Source organism: Rutidosis leptorrhynchoides, chromosome 3 (assembly GCF_046630445.1).
Source record: "Rutidosis leptorrhynchoides isolate AG116_Rl617_1_P2 chromosome 3, CSIRO_AGI_Rlap_v1, whole genome shotgun sequence".
In the NCBI taxonomy this organism is placed as follows: domain Eukaryota; kingdom Viridiplantae; phylum Streptophyta; class Magnoliopsida; order Asterales; family Asteraceae; genus Rutidosis; species Rutidosis leptorrhynchoides.
Window position 1 is genome coordinate 50,166,158 of NC_092335.1, and position 5,622 is coordinate 50,171,779.

The 5,622-nt window shown below is 33.1% G+C and overlaps 1 long non-coding RNA gene across 2 annotated transcripts; it reads left to right on the top strand.

The window, feature by feature from the left end:
* The first annotated feature begins 1,253 nt into the window (after window positions 1-1,253).
* On the top strand, window positions 1,254-5,392 carry LOC139896091 (uncharacterized). 2 transcript variants are annotated; one of them, XR_011776126.1, is made up of 6 exons: window positions 1,254-1,467; window positions 1,743-1,821; window positions 1,996-2,102; window positions 2,488-2,596; window positions 4,230-4,483; window positions 5,042-5,392. It is a non-coding gene; the product is annotated as an uncharacterized lncRNA (long non-coding RNA). The 2 variants fall into 2 exon arrangements; XR_011776125.1 differs by having other exon boundaries at window positions 1,743-2,102.
* The last annotated feature ends 230 nt before the right edge of the window (window positions 5,393-5,622 follow it).

A 5,622-nucleotide genomic window follows, 5' to 3' on the forward strand; every position in this document is an offset into this window, starting at 1 on the left:
CAGTAGTTCCGACCACCTGAACTCGATTTAGTTTTTGGGTTTTTCTAACACCCCACTCTCGATAGAGTTGTACTATTTGTATGGTTAGTTGTACCGTGTGCATATTTAGTTGTAATATATATGTGAATAGCTAGTTGTACTCAAGAATGCAGGTAAGAAAAAAATTATTATTTTTGATGTTTTTTTACAATAGTAAGGTGTTGGCCGACGGTGAAGGTCTACGGCGGCGTCGGCTGTTGTGATCGTAACTGTTGCCGGAAGTAGCTTTCCACCGCCACTCTCGTGGTGTGTTGGGCTATTGTAGTTGTTCTCCTACAGGAGGTCCAGCGCTTGACATTTATCAGAGCCACGGTCGTGAAAAACCCGACTCAAAAACTTGATTTTTCAGGTATGTGTTTTTTCTAACCACTACCAAACCGTCCTATGTTCAGATTTGTTTATTGATCGGTTGATTTTTAGATTTGTTTTTGTTCCTTTAATATATATGTTATCGGTTCCCCCCCCCCCCCCCTTAAATCAGACAATTAGGTGGACTCGTGTGGTATTTGATATGCTGGGTGTCTTCTAAGTTTTCAGGTATGTTTATATATTTCATCAAACATTAAACTGTTCTTTGTTCCGGAAGTTTGTCTCATGTATGGATCTGGATGTTTTTTCTTTAGATCAGATTTGATGGTGGTTGAAAGTTGTGGACGATGACGGTCGTAGCGCCGTGAAATCGGCGGTGGTAGGTGGCAGTGCATGGTGGTGTAAAGTGGCTGATGGTGGCGGTTGCAGGTGGTTGGTGGACATGGAATACTTGTGTAGATGGAAAAGAGACCCAAAAATTAATAAGTTCATGGTTTTTTTTTCTTTTTTTTTTGAATATATGTAAAAAGACGAATATTAACTGGTGGTCGTTGTATAAAATCAGAAGTTTAAATAAATTATCTCCAAAAAAAAAAAAACTGTAGCTACAGTGCCCTACAGTGTTTTTGGGTATGTGACGGGTTATGATTGAAGGGTGTTGTCCATATCTATAACCTATAATAATATGTATAGATATGCCACGTGGCATCACTACCTCCTCCCTACCCCCTTTTCCAAACTATTGCCCACATTCTGACATCTGTCCCAATCCCATTCGTCCGTTTTTGAAACCAATCCACAAAAACCGTCTCTTTCTCTTACTCTTTCTCTCAAACCCTAACTATCCACAATTATAAAAAATCAAAAGCAAATACACTCTAAATCTCGAAACATGTTCAAAATCATAAAGCACACCATAATCGGCTTGATATTATCGCTTGATTCAGTCCATCTGCTACGCCCTTAATACATCAATTGATTAAATGTCTCAACAGATGGTTATATGAATTCCAATTAATCAGATGCGATTGGCATAACAAAAAATGAAGCACCATTAGAGGGTTTCAGCATCTATGTTCGATCACAAACTTCATTCATCAATCTTGCCAAAGAAAATATGTAAGTAAACATACGTTTTTAATATCATTATATTCACAAAGTTATTGATGAAATCACTTTGTGTTTTGTTGTGGATTCACAATATTAGGGATTTTGTTCAGATGAATTTTCTGATTTTTTTTGTCTGATCCATAAATAGAATTGCTACACCATATAAATTCATTATGTTAAAACACGTTTGTGTTTATGTAAATTCATTATCACTGAATGTTGTGTGCTATTAATCTATAAAATTCATTCTTCTGAAGTGTGAGATGTTATATTGAATGTTGCAGATGATCTATTATGGCTAGACTTTGATAAATTACAGCTCAACGTTATAAAAGGAGGGTTTCGAAATTCAGGAATGGACAAGTGATTTTTTAATTATGAAATTCCATAAAATCAAACTGCGATTATATTTAATTATGAAATTCCTTTCTATGCATTAGTTGATTTCTACCATGCTGTCATTTTTTAATTTATGAATATTTTTTATTTTTATAATTTTTATTTACCTTTTAAAATGATTATTGCGTTATTGTGCAGACTTGCAGTTTTGTATGGTGCCAGCAACTCTAATGGAAGAGTATGGCTATGTTTGTACAAGTGCATTCAACAAATTATGAAATTTTGTGAATAAGACTTCAATTATGGTTTTGACGCTTTCCCTATATTCCATGTTGTTTACTCTCCTTTACTAACAAAGATAAATGTGATGATAACACCGTACACAATGGGTCATTAACTATATATGTCTCTGATGATCTAAGTAAACCAACTTAGATCTTAATGAGGGTTTAGATAGACCCATCAAGTCTTCTTTTGTCCCTTTTCTAACAATGTTTGATGAAAACACCAGTGCACTGTTCTTTTGCACTCTTTCAATTGCTCTGTTATGTTTTAGAGTTTGTTATCATTAATTATTGACTTAAATGGTAATTACTAAATTGTTGCTTCATCGTAGAAGAATTTAGTTTATTTACGATTACTTAATGTATTTGAGTTTCAATATGTGTGACTTTTTTGGGTTGAGTGCAGTGTTTACTACCCGATAACCCATCGTCGTGGGAAAAAATGAACAGACATGGTCATACATCTACGTTGGCGCTTTGATGAGTTCAAAATGTCTATCACTATGGTAACACTGGTATGGTCTACATTTATACATTCATTATGTAGGTTTTTGTACCTTTTTATTTCATTTGATTTTGAGTGAGTGGCTGTAGTCTCCTCCCAAGTGTCTACAATTATTGGTGTGCGCCATGTGCACAATTTTGAGTGAGTGGTTGTAGGACTTTTGGATCACTCCTACTTTTTCAAGTTTATTTAAGTGAAACAAGATACCATCATATCCAAATGTATCCAAATGGGCTAAAAGTATATAGCATGTATGTTTGTATGGGTTGGAGCGGGTTGTGTTGATTACAATTGGATATCCTGTTTCTTAATCGTATAGATGATAAAAGGTGTTGCTATGATTACAAAGGCCATATTTTGACAATAATGTATTATTTTAAATGATAAGATTTGATCAAATTTGTGTATATCTCAAGCTTTTGACCCAACCTGTCATATTTATTAAAACCAAAATTTCGATATTGTACACAGAACCATTTGAAAGCCTCATCACACTTATACATGTAATTGTTGGTTACTCACAACAAGATATTGATTAAAAACACATATGCTGCATAAGAGTTTACGATATAAGTTGACATGTTGAAGGTTTGTATACTTAAAAAAGTCATAACTGATCTTTTGATTATTTATATGTTTGTGGATATGCTACAATGTCTATGTATATGTTTATGCTTTTGACTATGTATATGTTTATAGATATGAGTAGCTATATTTGTTGGTATTTGTTTATGTTAGTTTATGCATCACATGTTCATGTATATACATATATAATTGTTGATCCATTTGTATGTACTATTATTAAAATGTAATTTTAGTTCCATATGTATGTTTATGTCACTTTTATATGCATGTATGTCCTGTTGTATAACTATATACTATTATTTAAGTATTGTGTTAATTGAATTAGCTTAACTATATGATATTCTTAAACTGCACTGCTACTGTTTCAAATGCACTGCTACTGTTTTCCTTTAATCCTCACGGAATGCATACTGTTAGTTTGTACAGGTTATTAGCGATAGTTGATGGGCTATCTTGGCCCAAATGTACACAAATGTATATTTACCTGTTCTTTTAATTTAATCCAATTGCTGCTTTTCTAAAAAAAATATATGATATTATTAAACCCATTTGTAATTGGTTGTAATCAAGATCAGTGAATGATACAGATTTAGGTTTGTCTAGGGATATAATTGAAGATTTGTGTTAAGGATTTTTAGTTGTATGCTATAAATTTGCATGCATTTGAAATGGTGTTAAGATTCGGTACAGAAGACATACAAAAACCTAAGTGAGTTTCCTGAAGTACTGAAAATTTGGTCAGCCAAATGTTTCTTCGTCAAATTTAGAATACGTATCAACACATCTACGACATCAATTTAGGGTTTTTAATTTATTTCTCGTCATACAATGTCAAAAAGTCTGTGCTGCTTAACTGTCGTAGATGTGTTGATTTCATATCCAAACGTTGACTAAGGTAATTTTCAGTAAATAATCTTTGTGTATGAATCAGTATTTTCATTGTAAAGCTAATCACATGAAAATTTTGGATCTTTTGGTCTATATAGAGATGGCATGATAGGCACTCAGATTTAGTGGCTATTATAAATATGATATTTAATTCCCAATGGCAATTGCAGCGTCATATGGTAGGTGTCACGGTCATTACATCTGGTGGTTCATTCATTTAATAATCAACATTCATGAGTTATGCGAAAACCACAAGAAAATGGAAGGCATTAGTTGCATTTAAAATCAATATGACATTCAACTTATACGATCAGCGATCTGACATTATGCAAATCATATTTTATGAATATGAAACATCATGCTATACGATCTGACACTATGAAAATTGTCATCTACAAAGAAGTCTTACGACGTATTTGATCGGGTACGGCCTTTTCTTTTCAATTATAGTATTCATTCATATTTTTGATCAAATGATACAATTTCAAGTCACTTGATATAAAGTACCATTATGACAATGGTTGTTAATGTCGTACAAAAGAAGCTATAATGAGCTCCTCAGATTTGGGGGCTCAAAATTATTTAATATGAAGTATCAGTATGACATAGGTTGACATGTGGTCTAATTGTAGTGGGTCATGAAAGATGGGACAACTTATTTTAGGTTTTTTTGATGTGGGTGTTCGAATTGTAGATGAAATTGTTTGCATTTGTTTTGTGTTGATCTGGTTAGAATGGGTATGATGTATTGTGTTGGGCAGGTTTAGCTTCTTCCTTTCTCGTGTATTGATTGGTTATTATTAATATAATCATTATCATTATATTTGCTGCGATAAATAAAAGATGGGTGGTCAGAAGGACAAACTAAGGATTTAAAGCAGGTGTTTGTCTTAGCAAATTTTTTGGGTTATATTAGTTGTAAACTCAAGCTACCCTTATTATTAATTGAATTATTAGTTGTAAAGTTGTTTGTTTGATACAGGATGAGCATGGCCGAGTATGCGTTATTTCACCTGAAACTCTCTTACCTCAGCTTTGTTGAGGCCTACATTTACGACAAGAAAGGAGATCCAACAAAAAGAGGTGACCTACTGGCTGTTGCGCTGTCTCTATTTTTAGTTTTTAGTGATTTTGTTATCTTTGCAGCGGATTACACATAAAAACATGTGAGCTGCAAAATTACTAATATCTTATGTTTTCCGACTCTGTTGTGGCATACCTTTATCACAATGATGCCCACAAATACTATGTCATTAGCCTCATTCTCGGATGATATATATATTTGGGAACCAATGATTCATGTATTTATGAATATTTGAGCACATAATACCAAATGCCCAAAATTACAATTGATAATATTATCCATATGCTCAAATAGCTACACCCTGTTTACTTTTCAAATTGTCCAAAAGACGTTCAAATGCTTACTTAATGTATAACACGCATACAATCTGTAACAAGATTAATGTATTAGTATACTAATTTTTTAAGCCACCGTGCAACGTACGGGATCTTAAAGCTAGTTTAGTATATAGTATAATATAATTGAGTGAAACTAATATA